Source organism: Podarcis vaucheri (assembly GCF_965113315.1).
Source record: "Podarcis vaucheri genome assembly, chromosome: 4".
Taxonomy (NCBI): domain Eukaryota; kingdom Metazoa; phylum Chordata; class Lepidosauria; order Squamata; family Lacertidae; genus Podarcis; species Podarcis vaucheri.
The window spans coordinates 34,374,754-34,389,122 of record NC_138762.1 but is presented as its reverse complement, the minus strand read 5'-3'; the positions used below and the strand labels follow the sequence as shown (position 1 = coordinate 34,389,122).

General features: G+C 39.9%; 1 protein-coding gene across 14 annotated transcripts in view; it reads right to left on the bottom strand.

The window, feature by feature from the left end:
• Nucleotides 1-14,369, bottom strand: part of ZBTB20 (zinc finger and BTB domain containing 20) — a 511,117-nt gene that overhangs the window by 132,326 nt on the left and 364,422 nt on the right. The window contains exon 1 of one of the 14 annotated variants that reach the window (XM_082221562.1): nt 651-666. The exons of the other annotated variants lie outside the window; for them this stretch is intronic. The gene's annotated coding sequence lies outside the window, so the exon portion shown is untranslated. Of the gene's footprint in view, nt 1-650; nt 667-14,369 lie in introns of those variants that run through there. 14 annotated transcript variants of the gene reach the window in all.

Here is a 14,369-nt window from a genome sequence, read left to right as displayed (position 1 = left end):
TTCTATGATCAGAGAAATTCATGGCATTCTGCGGAAGCTGGTTTATGTGTCCAAATCTCAAGTGATAGTTGTTTCAGTGCGTCTCAAAATGCCACTATATAGGGAGTCTTTCTCCTTTAACATCAAGCGCCACAAAGTTACCAGAAACAAGGGCCAATGCTTAGCTTTAGCAGCTGCAAAAATTCTATTTTTGGGGGTTCAGCCTTAGTGCTGTGTGATAAAATAAATGAGGCAGTAAGTAGGGGAGCCAGCAACTGAAGACTCAGGTACATTATGGAAACGAACTTGCAGCTTGGTTAAAGGTTAATTATTTTCTTTCCCCTCAGCTGCCACTGAAATGAATGGCATACTTTCCTTCACTGTCAGGCAGGATGGCTACATGGTCTAATAGCGCTGTTTCCACCTCCGTACCATCTGTCTTATTCCATCTATGGCTGACCTCCATAGGAGAATTCAGGTTCAAAGGTAGCCAGGGATCCCACACTGGGACAAATCACTGGCAGTCAAGAGATAAGTCCCAGTGAAACAAAAGCCGACACAAAAAGACTTATCACAAAAAGGCATGGTGTCAAGATAGCAATAGTCCAGGGTCACAGAAGAGTGTTAATCACAGGTAGGTAAAAGTTAAAACTCAGTGAACCAAAGGCTACCTGTAACAAAGGTGTGCCACCATAAATGAAATCAACTGCTGCCTTAACTAGTTGTGATCTGGGGAAAACCTCTCCACTCCAAACTTCCTCTGAACTAAACCGGCTGCTTAAAGGGGCTGTGCAAGGCTAGAGCCAGGCTTCTAAGAGTCATGGGCAGGAGACCTGCAGTGACAGAATGACATAAGAAACAGGAATGTGTATACACACCAGGCAAGATGAATACACATATAGCTGGTGAGATACATACAGGCAAACACATTCTCATATACACAAAAGATTCAGACAAATGCACTTTCCCTTATACAGACACAATCACATACACGAGCAGATGACTCTGGACCTGACTGCTACTGAAGATGTAGCCCTCCAGATGCTGGGATCCAGTTCCCAACATAGCCAGCTAGTATGACCAGTGACCAGTGATGTTGGCATTTGTAGTCCAGCAAGATCTGAAGGGCCACAGGTTCCCTAAACCTGTAAACTGAGCAAAGAAACAATAGACTTTCCCCTCTCCATCATGGACATCTTAAAATAGAGAGGAGACACCTCACTTCTTCTGCTACTGTGCAGGGTGCTCCAAGATCTCTAACTTTATGAGACATGACTTAGCACCATTACTGACCTGACAATCAACAATGACCTATTTCCACATTTAGACTTTAATTATTGAAGTCTGAGTCTAGAATAAAAAGCAAATACATAAGATAATGAGATAAAAATGGAGCTTTATAGGCTTCCTGGTTTATATAACATTTGAGTCAATGGATTTTTTTCCAAATATGTTTTTCACTTCTGAATAGTAATACTGCATACCCATCCATCAATATGAAAGTGTATTATACGCCTTTTTGATCATTCAGAAATCAAAATGAATGCCCAGTCCCTCCTATACAGCTGATGGCTCTACAGATTTGACAAGTGTGAACAGCTGCAGTCAGTTCTTATTTTAGTAAATAAAAATGAAGCAGGCTTTACTGTACATACTGGAAGCAGATCTGTATACTATAGTGTGCAGACTATTTTGTACAAATATAATGTATTGAAGGCTCATAAAATATAGTGGCCAAGACACCTAGCTGTGAACCAAGAAGTTACCGGTTTATTTCCCCCCCCCCTATCATAGAACCGGATATAAATAAAACTGGCTAGATGTATCCATTTAACAAGTTACTATCTGTGAGGTGGCCTTAAGCAAGTCTCCTACAACTTGGTGGTCTGTGTGAAGCAAATAACCCCTGGGTTATTTACTAAGCACTTAAAAAATAAAGTTACTCATGTCAACCTTCAACTACATGCTACGGATGAACTTCAGTTTCTGTGGTCAGGGACAACACATCCTTGCAGTGTGGCCAACTACTTCTCTGCTCAATTACTACCTTTCCTGGCTAAGAAAGTAGCCAGCATTTAGAGGAAGGTAATGACAATCTAAGTCCAGAATCAAAATAAAAAAAATTCCTTCCAGTAGCACCTTAAAGACCAACTAAGTTAGTTCTTGGTATGAGCTTTCGTGTGCCATTCCCACCACCCTTCTGAGTAATACCCCTCCCCACCTTCTCACTATATAGAAGGATCTGGCAACTTCTGTTTCAGTGTATCTGAAGAAGTGTGCATGCACACGAAAGCTCATACCAAGAACTAACTTAGTTGGTCTTTAAGGTGCTACTGGAAGGAATTTTTTTATTTTGACTATGGCAGACCAACACGGCTACCTATCTGTAACTAAGTCCAGAATGTACCTGCCTCCTTGTGGAAGGGGGTGACCACAACCACCCTGGAGGATACAGCTATGAGACTCCTAAAGAAAATCAAAGATTGCTCATCTGACCACAGATACTTTCATCTTGGGCAACATGCTCAAGCCATTTATTTATTTAGAATAATTTATAAACCACATAAAACAATATATAAGTGGGGTATATAAAACACTGCCCAGGCTTGCGCCCCAGAGGTATATGAAACAATATAATTATCCAAATACCCAGGTAAAATAAAATAGTTAAAATCCTAACTCCACTTACCTGGTAGTAAGCACCATTGAATTATGAGTATACATAGTTAGGATTGCAATTTATGTGTTTGGATAGGCTTGTTGGAACGAAGCTTTCAATAGCCATTCTTGAAGAAATGGATTATCTGAATCCATTTCAATCCAACTCCAGTCCCTGTTTTGGAACGGAAATTGGCTTGTTCTTTCTAATGGATGACATATACTAGGAGAGGGATAGGGGAAGAGCAAACTTGCTAATTCTCCCAGCTTTCCCCCCATAAGCCATTGTCTATGGTATTCTTCTGAACAGGCTTTCTGGTTTCAGAATTGGGAGCAATTTACTTCAGTGGTTTGTCTCCTGCTTTGATGGTTAATACTAGGTGTTGCTGGGAGACTGAAGTGCCATAAGTACATTGATGACACCCAACTACTTCTCCTTTTCATTAGAAACAGGTGAGGCAGTGGATATGCTTAATCAGTGTCTGGGGTCAGTAATGGACTAAATGAGTGATAATAAACTGAAGATCAATCCAGACCAGACAGAGGTTTCATTGGCACATGGTTCATCTGATTGGGAGTGTGTGTGTGTTAATCCTGCTTGAAAAGATATTGCGCTTCCTGAAAAAAGGTCTAGCTTTGAAGTCTGTGGATGCTGATAGATACAACATAGTCACCTGAGAAAACATGACATCCACAGAAGTCAGCCTCTTCCACCTTCTAAGGCTGGCGCACCAGATACAACCCTTCCTGGATAGAGATCGCAGGGCACAATTATCCACACCTCAGTCACTTCCAGACTAGACTATTGCAATATGCTGTAGATGGGGTTGACTTTAAAGTCAGTTTGGAAACTTTTGTTAGTACAAAATATAGTTGCAGGTTAATAAGTGGGACCAGTTACAGCAGTAACAACTAAACTGGCTGCTAATCTATTTACAGACTCAATCCAATTCATCTTTACAGACCAAATGGCTGGGAAGCCAGGTATCCTATCTGGCCTTCTAGCACATGAGTCCATATTCATAATAAGAAAGACTTATCTGAGCCTCCCTACCTTCTGAAGTTAGGTGAGTGATAGCCAGGGATAGGGTCTTCTTCGTTGTGGCATCTTATTTATCTTATTTATGGAATGCCCTCCTCAGAGAGTCTTATCTGGCACCACACGGAGTTGCTATCTTCTTCTTTTTTTTTTGCATGAGAAGAGTCTATTTAGTTGCCCAGGCAACTAAATGTCACTGAAGCTGGGTTTTAATTGATTGTTTTATTGTTCTGCTGGGTTTTATCACTCTGCCATGCTACATTGCTTTCTACAGTTTTTAATAATGATTTATTTGTTTTATTATTGTTTTAATATATGAGTTGCCCTGGGGAGTTTTTAAAGAAAAGGGCAGCATACATGTATGCCAAAAAGACAGACAGACAGACAAATACATAAAATATTCTCTCTGCCTTCACATCTATAATGTGAAGAGCTTAACACTGCCCCATCTCTAACCATTGCCCTTGACCCAACCGTACCAGACAACAGTCATGGATCTTGGAGAGAGTTACCGGTAACCTATAAAATCAGAGCAGAGACTAAAGATCACACACAGTGCCACAGGCACACAAGCGGTTGGAGGAAGACTTCCAAGAGAGAAGTAAAAACACAATACTAAAAGGGAAATACTAGCAGATAGAGAAATGAAGCAACAGGGTAAGAAATCAAAGAGGAGTTGTGACCACAACAGCAAAAATTCTGAACAAACCTACTGCTACAGCCATCAGAAGAGAACCTAGAAGGTGTGCACCATGCCCTTGAGCGCTGCTTATGTTTCATTGCCAGCAACTCCAGAAGCTTCTGAATGCTGCTATGCATAGATGCAGAACCAATATGTGGGTCTGCATGGACATAATAATGGTATTATTGTGGTGATGTAATATTTCTGAACTGAATCATTATTCTTCCTATTTTACAAATTTGGAAACAGAAGTATTGCAGTTACTTAAGCTGCTGAAAAAGAGTTTCCTTATGCTACCAACAAGTTTCTTTTGTCTTCTTTCAATCCTGAAATGACATTTTTGGGGAAACTTTTACAATAAAATTAATTCAGTTGTTTTTAAATCATCCAGCTATGTGGAATTGTTTCCAGCTGTTAAGTTTTCCATAATCTTTTTTTCCTTCCTTAAGCATGCTCAGCTAATTAAGAAATGGCTGTGTTTTAAAATGTCAGGTATGACATATATATAGTCATGAAAGAGAAGTAATAGCAGCGGTTCTGCCATGTTTGAAAGCTCTTTTTAAAAATAATAATATATAAATAAATAAATTAGCATTTTCAAATAGCAACTGCCATCTCAATATATATAGTACAAAGTTTTCTGGGATTTTTTTTTTTAAAGTACTGCTCACTTTGCTCACGATCTTCAAAATGATATGCATTGTGAAGCTGTATCAGTTCTATAATTCTATAACTGGCATGATGGAAAACCTACCTAGGATATGTTTACATGCTATATTTACATGTTTAAGGAGGAAAATTAGAGAATGAAGTGATAGAAGATCCAAACTGGTTTAAATATGATGCTGGACATGTAACAAAAACTATCTTTTGTGACATGCCCAATATCTATTTAAATCAAGAAACCGGAGCCTATGCATGCAGCATTAGCATGCCAGAGAACCATGGCCCAGGATATGGCATGCTGGTATGCTAATGCTTCATACACAGTAGGGTAGCAACTTATGTATTACCAAAAAGAGGACACAGATTAGCATAAAATTTACATACCAATGTACCAGTATTGATGCAGATTTAGAAAAGACGACTGTAATTGAAATAGAAATACGATATATCCCACCACAGTGGGGAAGACTGTGTGACTGATCATTCCGCTGCCCAGGTAGTAACTGTTGATGGACAACTTCAACACCCTGATTCTCCATTCTTATAGTTCTTATTGACATGAACCATACAGTCAGTCCTTCAAATACAAGGTCTGTTCTCTGTAAGGTAGGACACAAGGTCACCAATGTATAAGATATCAGCAATCTGTGGCCGGGAATCATGGGGTCTCCTTCACCTGCCCCGCCCATTGCAAGCGCCCTCATTGAGGTGACCAGGTTGCACCCAGCCAGCAGCAGAGCGCAGGTTCATAGTGGGGGCCGCACCCCCCACTATAGTAATTATTTCTAAATATGCAAATTAGAACATGCAAATTTTACACAAATCTTTTAGGACAGTACATAAGTGGCCATCCTAATTCTCCCTTCCTTTTGTGGAATTCAAGGTAGTATACATATGAATTGTACAGTTGTCTCCCATCCAAGTGCAGATCAGCACCAGACCTGCTTAGCTTCAGCAAGGTCGCTGTATCACAGGGATGGAGAACATGTGGCACTCCAGAAATTGTTGGACTTCAGCTTCCAGCAGCCCGAAGCAGCATGTCCAATGCAGGGAAGACAGGAATTACAGTCCAGTGGCATATCCATAGGGTCACAGGTACCCCATCCCTTTGTCACATGCTTTCAGAGCATGTAATGCAATATGTAAAAAAAAAATGCTGTTTTTAGTGGTTGGAGCTCAGCATCCTTAAAGAAACATCAAAAGTTGTTCACGACCAGATATTCAGAAAAGAAAGGTGTCTGAAACACCAAAAAAACCCCAAACAACCCAGTTAGCGTTGACAGGGATTGCCTCCGCCACGTACCCTTTCCCTTTCCATTTCAAGAAAAACCACCGGATAATGGGCAAAGGGGATCTTGACCCCTGCCCATTCTGTTCCACCACCACCATTGCAAACAAGACTCAAGAAGTTGGTAGTGAACAACCAGCTGAGAGTACACACTCAATCGCCGGTTAAATAAATAAAAAATAGCAGATAGCTTCCTGTTTGTGAAGTGGCAGCAAACAAGAAGATGCCCACAACTGAATCTCACAATGGTACCAAGGAATGACTATGAAAATGTAGCCAGCCCATACTGAACCAATTACAAACCTAGGAAAACAACAGGAAGTCTTACACTGTCTGGCAAGCCCAGCAATGCCTTCTCTGACCAGCAGTGACTCTGCAGGGTCCCAGAGAGAGGCATTTCCCAGCACCTGCTACCTGTTCCTCCTTCATGGGACATATAAAGAACTGGTACCTCCCGAAATACTGGCCCTTTCCCATCTACTCTGCGGCTGGAAATGGCTTACCACATGGGATACTTACACAGCACAGACCAGGAAACCACATATGATGCAGACATTCCTGTTCCACACCATAGCTCCTGAAAGCATCTTACTTTGAGCCTTGTACAATGCTCTAAACACGAGAACTATTTAACAAAGAACCTGGTAAGATAGCTGAAAGAAATCCCTTTTGCTTCAATACTGTATTGTTACTGCCTGCTACATGAAAAGCCCCCCCCCCCCGGTAATAAACGGACTTTAAAGGGGTAGGTTGCTGTGGAAACCTTAACTTTTAACTTGTAAAAACTTAACATAAACTCATCACCCGTTTCCTTACACATATAGTCCAGTCTCTTGCCAGTGCATTATTTCTAAAATGCAAAAGTACACTACTGTGTGAGAAACGTTGTTTTCAATTCCAGCATCTATAGAAACTGCTTAAATTAGTCCTGATCAACACGGCTTTATTTTAAACCAACTGGCATAATAAAAAAGCCAGATTTTTTTAAGCTCCAAAAATAAACAAATCCTACAGAACATTGTGTGCTCTGTTGTTCCCAGCCTCAGCAACAAGACAAAAGAAGAGGGAGACTTTGTTATTTGCTAGCTGTTAATAATCAAGAGAAGATCTGCCAGACAAGCTCTTGGAGAGCTCTGTCTGTCTGGGCCAGGTAGATGCTGTAATACACAAAGGACTTCACTAGAGAAGAAAGAGCGTTCATGGACAATGATTCAGCTTCCTTAATTAAGATTTTCATTACTGATACATGCATTAAGGTTTTACAAATGCATGTGTTCAAACACTCTCAATGTGCAGGTAGATATTTCTGATTCTGTCTTAAACACAGGCTTCAGCACAGCAAAATCACCAGGAACATTCTCCAGCCAAAGCTTAGGATCTGCTTGCTTGCTCTTTGCAAAGGAGGAATGATCATGTTAAATGGTAATCTAAAATGTCTTTGTTAATTGCCAGTCATTAACCCTTTACAGTGGGAGGTATTGCTGAAAGACAGTGAATGATAAATCTTATTTTGATTCCACACCTATTTTATACTGCAGTCTCTTCAGCTGCTTTATTACGATTTCTCCCCTTAAAAGCAAAACAAAACTGGTGCAATATACAGGAGAAAAGTATCTTCTCAGTCACTATTCAAAGCTTGTATATACAATACAGTACAGGAATTCTGCATGTACAGCTTGTTATAAAATAAGAGAAAGCTCAAAATACAGTAATATTTGATTCCCGATACAAGGCATTTTTATATTTGATCATGACTCTTGGCGGTCCCTTCCAACTCTACAATCCTAAGATTCTTTGAGGCTGACTGCTCCAGCAACTGCACCTTGGTGAGAAGAAACAATAATTCACCATATGCACAGAACCACTTATCCTGTGGTATAACATCAGTAGCTATGACCCACAGACCAGAAACTGACTCCCTGCCTGACTCCCCATATAGAAAGAAAACCAATAATGTGAGGTAGGAAGCAAGCTTAGAAGTATAGTGAAGCATGGTGGTTCTTTTCACTATGTTCTGTTTCTTCCCACTTAAAAAAAAAAACCAAAAATTGACTGCTTTTCTTTAGCTTTTTTTGCTTTCTATTCTTTGTGCCTTTTGGACATGGTTTCTAGCATTAAAAAAAGTGTGTGTGTGCGTGTGTGTGCTGGTTGTGTCTTTTTATCTGCCCTTTTTTCTTTCTTTCATGGTGCAACGTCCTCAATCTTTAAAGTTGCTGTTTTGCCTTGTTCATCTGTTGTTGCTAGAAGGTGATATTTCTATAAATCCGGGCTCGATCTCTCAGTCTAGTAATGCCAATCTCCTTCGTATTTCATTCCTCTCATCTTTCTTTTCATGTGTTGTTCTAAACTGCCATTCTAACTCTAATAGAGCTACTTGTTTTCAGGATCTTGTGCTTTCATCAGGTTTTGCTTTTTTTGCTTTCCTCCAACTAAAATCTGGTCATCTTCAGATTTGAAGATTTCTCTCTTTCCCCTTATGGTCCATTTCATTATTCACCTGCCCCCCAAGTAAGAACAGTGGGGCTGGTTTTGATTTTTTTAACCCCTGCTGTCATTTTAATTTCTCTCAACCATTTACTTATTCTTTTACATCTTGAATTACACAATGTTTATCTTTACTTCCTGTCTAGTACTTTACATTGCAGTAGTCTATCATCCTCCTCACCCTTCTTTCTTTCTTTCTCTTTTTCTTTCCATCCTTCCTTTTATTCTTGGTGACTTTAATATCTACATCATCCCCTGTGACTGCAAACTCAGGTTACAAGAGCAACAAAAAATGTGCCAAATTTGGACCACCAAGATGAAAGGAAGGTATTAGCATATGTGAGAAAATAGAAGTATCCCCCTTCTACCCATCAAGGTGGCAACCAGAGCTGTTTTTTTCAGCCAGAACTCACTGGAACTTCCTAGGTGGGCGCCATTGCCATTATAAGGGGACATGGGAGGTGTTTATAGTGAGTTCCGGAATCTTTTTTTCTAGAAAAATAGCAGTGGGGGCAACCATCCAAAATGAAAACAGTCCAAAGAGGACTGAGCATGATTGTCCTTCTACATAGCTAGTTAGTCCAAGACCCGAACTCTTGAAGTGAAAACATCTGGATTTAGAGTGAATCTTCATGGAAGATCTTAGTTGGTTTGGACATGCATCGTGTGGACACTTGTGAAATGCTGGTATTGCATTGGCTTCCCTTCTTTTCATGGCTCCGCAAGAGAGGATTAACCAGATATCAACACCTGCTGTTCAGGCAGCACAACTGGCTCTCAAATTTCAAAGTATGGGAAACAATAACTTCACGACCAAGCCCCTCTTTTCCATGCTTGGCCTTTAGCATTAGAGCTAGAATTGCCACTTAAACAAACGTTTCCTGTGTAACTTGAAATTATTCTGTGACAAATAAGTTAATCAATTTAATTGGTTTCCATTGGTTTTGCTTATTGCTAATGGCTTGGACTTGCAGTCCTGGGTTACATAAATACTGCTGTTTATACACTCAGTGAAACCATATTTCTCCCCAATAAACATTTCTGTAGCTTAACCCACCATTATTTTGTCCTGCTCTGTATCTACAGAGAACTTCTTTTTATGGTAACATTTATGTACATTAAAAACTGTTAGGAACTCTCATTAATGATATTTTTTAAAGGTTAAATATTTTAAATTTCCAATCTTTCTTCACATATTTTTGCATTCTAAAGACACAATCAACGTTACTGCTATAATGTGAACCTGCTTCTCTTTGCTAACATCCCTATATGAATATAGTCTCTAAACCAGGGCACATTATTTCAGGTAATGCCTAAACAGTGCCAACAGGAGCAACACCATTATTGTTTATGTCTCTACTGATCCACTCCAATTGTGTTTTCTTTTTAAAAGAGAAACAAAACTCTAAGGCTACTGAGATGTATCTCAGTCAATTCATTCACAGCAATGGTTGGCTTGGCATATACATCTCCTAGGTATTTGTATACAAGCCAAATCTAATCACAATACATGTGCATATAAGCTACCCTCACGTGAGCTGCTTTTCAATGTTCTGGCTCCAATCCTTCGTATTCTGGACTACAGGACAGTAGGACTTGATACAAATGGGGGCATGGAAGGAGTTGCTTTGTCTCACTATGTAATCCACAAACCACTCTGGAGCAATCTCCCTGAAATACAATAGAAGCCTATTTGATTACTCCTAAGTGAATTGCAGTCTATGAAAACATTAAAAAATGTCTTTCATAATTGCCATAGGCATGCTTTGCTTGTAAAATGATTTTGTTTTGTTTTGTTGTTGCTTGAGTGAGAGGCAGAGAGATTTTTGGGGCAGTGAGGACAAATACCTTTGAGGAATTTCTTCATGCTTCATACAGATTCAAAATTATGATCGCATGCCTCTGCAGTGGAATTAGTGCTGAAATGTACACTTCCCTTTCAGCGATTTTTGTCCTCCTTTGCAAAATGATACCAAACTTTTTGCAGTGAGGCATGCATCTGTGTGTGGAGTTTAGGCAACTGGTCACACTTCATTGAGACATCATGTAGATGGTATATGTGGGCACCTTCTGTGCCAACTGTTAAACACTTGTATTCTGAAAGGCCTAAGTTTGTTTTTAATTTCTTTTAACTTTTTGTGATTTTAATGTTTGGCTTTATGCTTTTATATTGTTATAAACAGAGGTAATTTTTTTAATGATATAGCAGTATATAAATATTCATAAAAATAAATGCATATTCCACCATGCAAGCTAATAAGGTTGTCATCTGTTTACACTGTATTACATCATCATCATCATTCCCCACCTTTCCCCCTGCTGGTACTCAAAGTGGCTTACAAATAAAAATAGGAACAGCTAAAAACATCAAAAAAGCATAATTAAAAGCAATTAAACAATTCCCCAAAGCCTGTTGGAACAAGAAAGTCTTCACCTGCCAGGGGAAGGACAACAAGGAGTGAGCCAGTCTAGCTTCTCTAGGGAGGGAGTTTCAAAGTCTGGGAGCAGCCACTGAGAAGGTGGATGTTTCTTTAGATGCCTGCATCTGAATGCACATCTCCATCCACATTCTGCTCCAACTCTGAATGAAAAGAGTTGAATGGATGCAAACATTTTGCTGCACAGCACTGGGACTAACAAAACTGTCACAACACCGCGGCAAGGTGGGCAAGCAGCAATGGATGTAAATATGCATAAACATGTACAAAAACAGTTTTTGGTGAGGGATTCTTGCAAATATTTTTGTCCCAACTAACTTGAAATAGAACTTTTGCGGTAAAAATGCAATCTCACAAAAATTAATCACGGCCCAAATATAAAATTTATATCCAACTTCAAAAAATATATACTCTGATGTGTGCATGTGTTTTCAAGGGGGTCAAAGTAGAGACAGTTCAAATATTCATCAAAATGCTTAGAATCTGTTTTGATTTGGCTGGGTTTTTTGTTTTGTTTTTGCAGTTCTGTATAAATATAACCTGTGCCTCGAAAACATAATTTTTGCCATCATTGGCTGATTTAGAAGACTGAAGAACAGCATAAGCTATACGCACAAGATTGACAAATAGCATAAGATAGGTTTGAACGGCAAATTCTCTCTAACTCTGCAATTGCCTTAAGGTCATTTATCAGAATTTTGGCTACAGCTTTTTAAAATACAGATTAATAGAAAATTATAGTCTGCATTTGAATCATTGTAACACACCATTTTAAAAACCCTGTCTTTCCCCCCAGATGTTCATAAAAATAAGTTTGCAGTACCTCAGAAATATCTCTATGGGCATATATCCCACATCATTCCTTTTCTATGTGTATGTCTCAGAAACAGCTAAGAAAACATACACTTTTCAAGATGCTGAGCACTTTCTATCACTTTATTGCCAATGGAATAATAGGATTTGTCAAGGGACATTATGAACCACCACTGCTGGATAAATACATAAAACATGATGGCAAAGGTCTGGTGGGACTTGAATCAATTTTCTTCTGCCATCAAATAAATGTCACATTAGATGTAAAGCATGCTGCATTCTATGGGGTCTTCTGTTCCCATTGATACACAGTCTAGAAACGGAAATGCAGTTTCAGATGGGAAGTTTACTTCCCATCTGAAACAAGTCTTCCAGATTAACCAGCAGAATGGGCCAATATAATGAGGAAGAATGAAAGCTATAAAAGGGGGAAGACCTAGGAGAAGAGTGGCATACATATCTGGTGATCCCGGCCCATGTTCCGCCCTAATAATAATAATAATAATAATAATAATAATAATAGCAGCCAAGTGCATAAAGATGAATGAGCACAAGTTAAATGTGTGACAGTTGCAGGTCTACTGTATTATTAAAAATGGGATGGCCACCTGCAGCTATTATTTAAAAGGAAAGTTAGTAACAGGCTGAATATGCAAATTCAGCCATATATGTATGTATTTATGTGTGCTTTATATATGTATATATATCCACACACACTATTTCCCCCTAATTTTTGTTTTATTAAATATTGGCATTTACTATTTATTTGCAAGGTTTCCATTATAAAATGTGTTAAAAAGGCACAGGTGGATCTCTGTGAAAATTCACATAAAGAAATCCATAGCCCTCTCCTGCCCCCAGTGCAGCCCTTCCCATCTACAGCAAGCGTAGATACATGGTTTTTATCTTTTAAGCCCATTGCAGCTTTGGAACAGGGTGTTTGAATGCCAGCCTTTCCCAGTATGTACTGACTGGTATATTAAGATCCTCAATGGAGGGCTTTCTACCAAGCTGAAGCAGGTAGGCAGTGGCAGTGCTGCTGCTGCAGTTGTGGAATACTCTCTCAGAAAGGTTTCCTGAGCTTCTTGGATGCAATTCTAATCATGTACTGTGATATCTTTATCTTTCTCTATCTATCTACCTATCATCCATCCATCTATCTATCTATCTATCTATCTATCTATCTATCTATCTATCTATCTATCTATCTATCTATACCTACAGTAGCATTTGTCAGAATCTGATAGTCCACAACCCTAAAAACCTAAAATAATGCTAATGCCATTCTCCAAAACAGGAAGTTGCTCTAGAACGATACTGCCCTCTCTGATTGTATAAAATTTGCTTTTCACACCTAATACCCCTCAGGATGGAGCTCTTCTGGCTTTCTTATTCCCTAGTGCTATATCACAAACAGGCATCATAGGGAGTTACTGCTCAGTATATACTATCCCAGGGGTCAGCAAGGTTTATCTTGCCTGGGCCGGATCGGCCCTGTGGAGATACCTTTGTGGGCTGGATCATGCGCGCGCACACACGGTTTTCAGCATCTGCGCAGATGCAATTTCCGGCACTGTGGAAGTGAGTCCTTGTGCCACGTTGCGCCAGTTTAGCGCAGTGCGCGAGTAGGCGGCTCGGTTCGGGGGCAGCTCGTGGGCCAGTCAAATTATCTCCGCGGGCTGCTTCCGGCCCATGGGCTTTAGGTTGCTGACAACTGTACTAGCCTCTGCAGAAAATGTTTTCTGTGAATATTGATAAATGTTGCTTCCATCCAAAATCACCCCAGGAAAATTCACCTATGTCAGGATCCATACAGGTTAAAGCATATTTCTGGGCAGTGAAGTGTTTTCTGGGTCTTGACCAGCCCTACCTACTGAGTCTGGCCACTGAGCCATCCTGGCTGGAGAAGCTATGAAACTTTTCCTGTTTGGCCCGAGATGTTCCTTCTAGCAGATGACAAAAACCATCCTTGAGATCTTGAAAGAGTGTGCATAGAAAACTTAATACGGGCAGTGCATTGTAGACAACTGCTAAGTGTGCTAAAAGCTTTATGTGATTAAACCAGTCTAGCCATGAATCAAAAATAGTAATCATATTTGCATTAATCTTTAGCTATTCTTCCAATGGTGGATTGGGGCTGGGACAAGGGGAAGGGGACAGGAGTGGCACTGTACTCATTTGGAACAGGAGTAGGAAAGCATAAAGTGGCACATGTGCCCCTGCTGTGCCCACAGTTGCTACTGACACCTTATTTTGCGCTGTCCCGACTAACACGGCATCAGATCACAGCCAAGAATGAGCACTAGGCCTACACACTCCTCC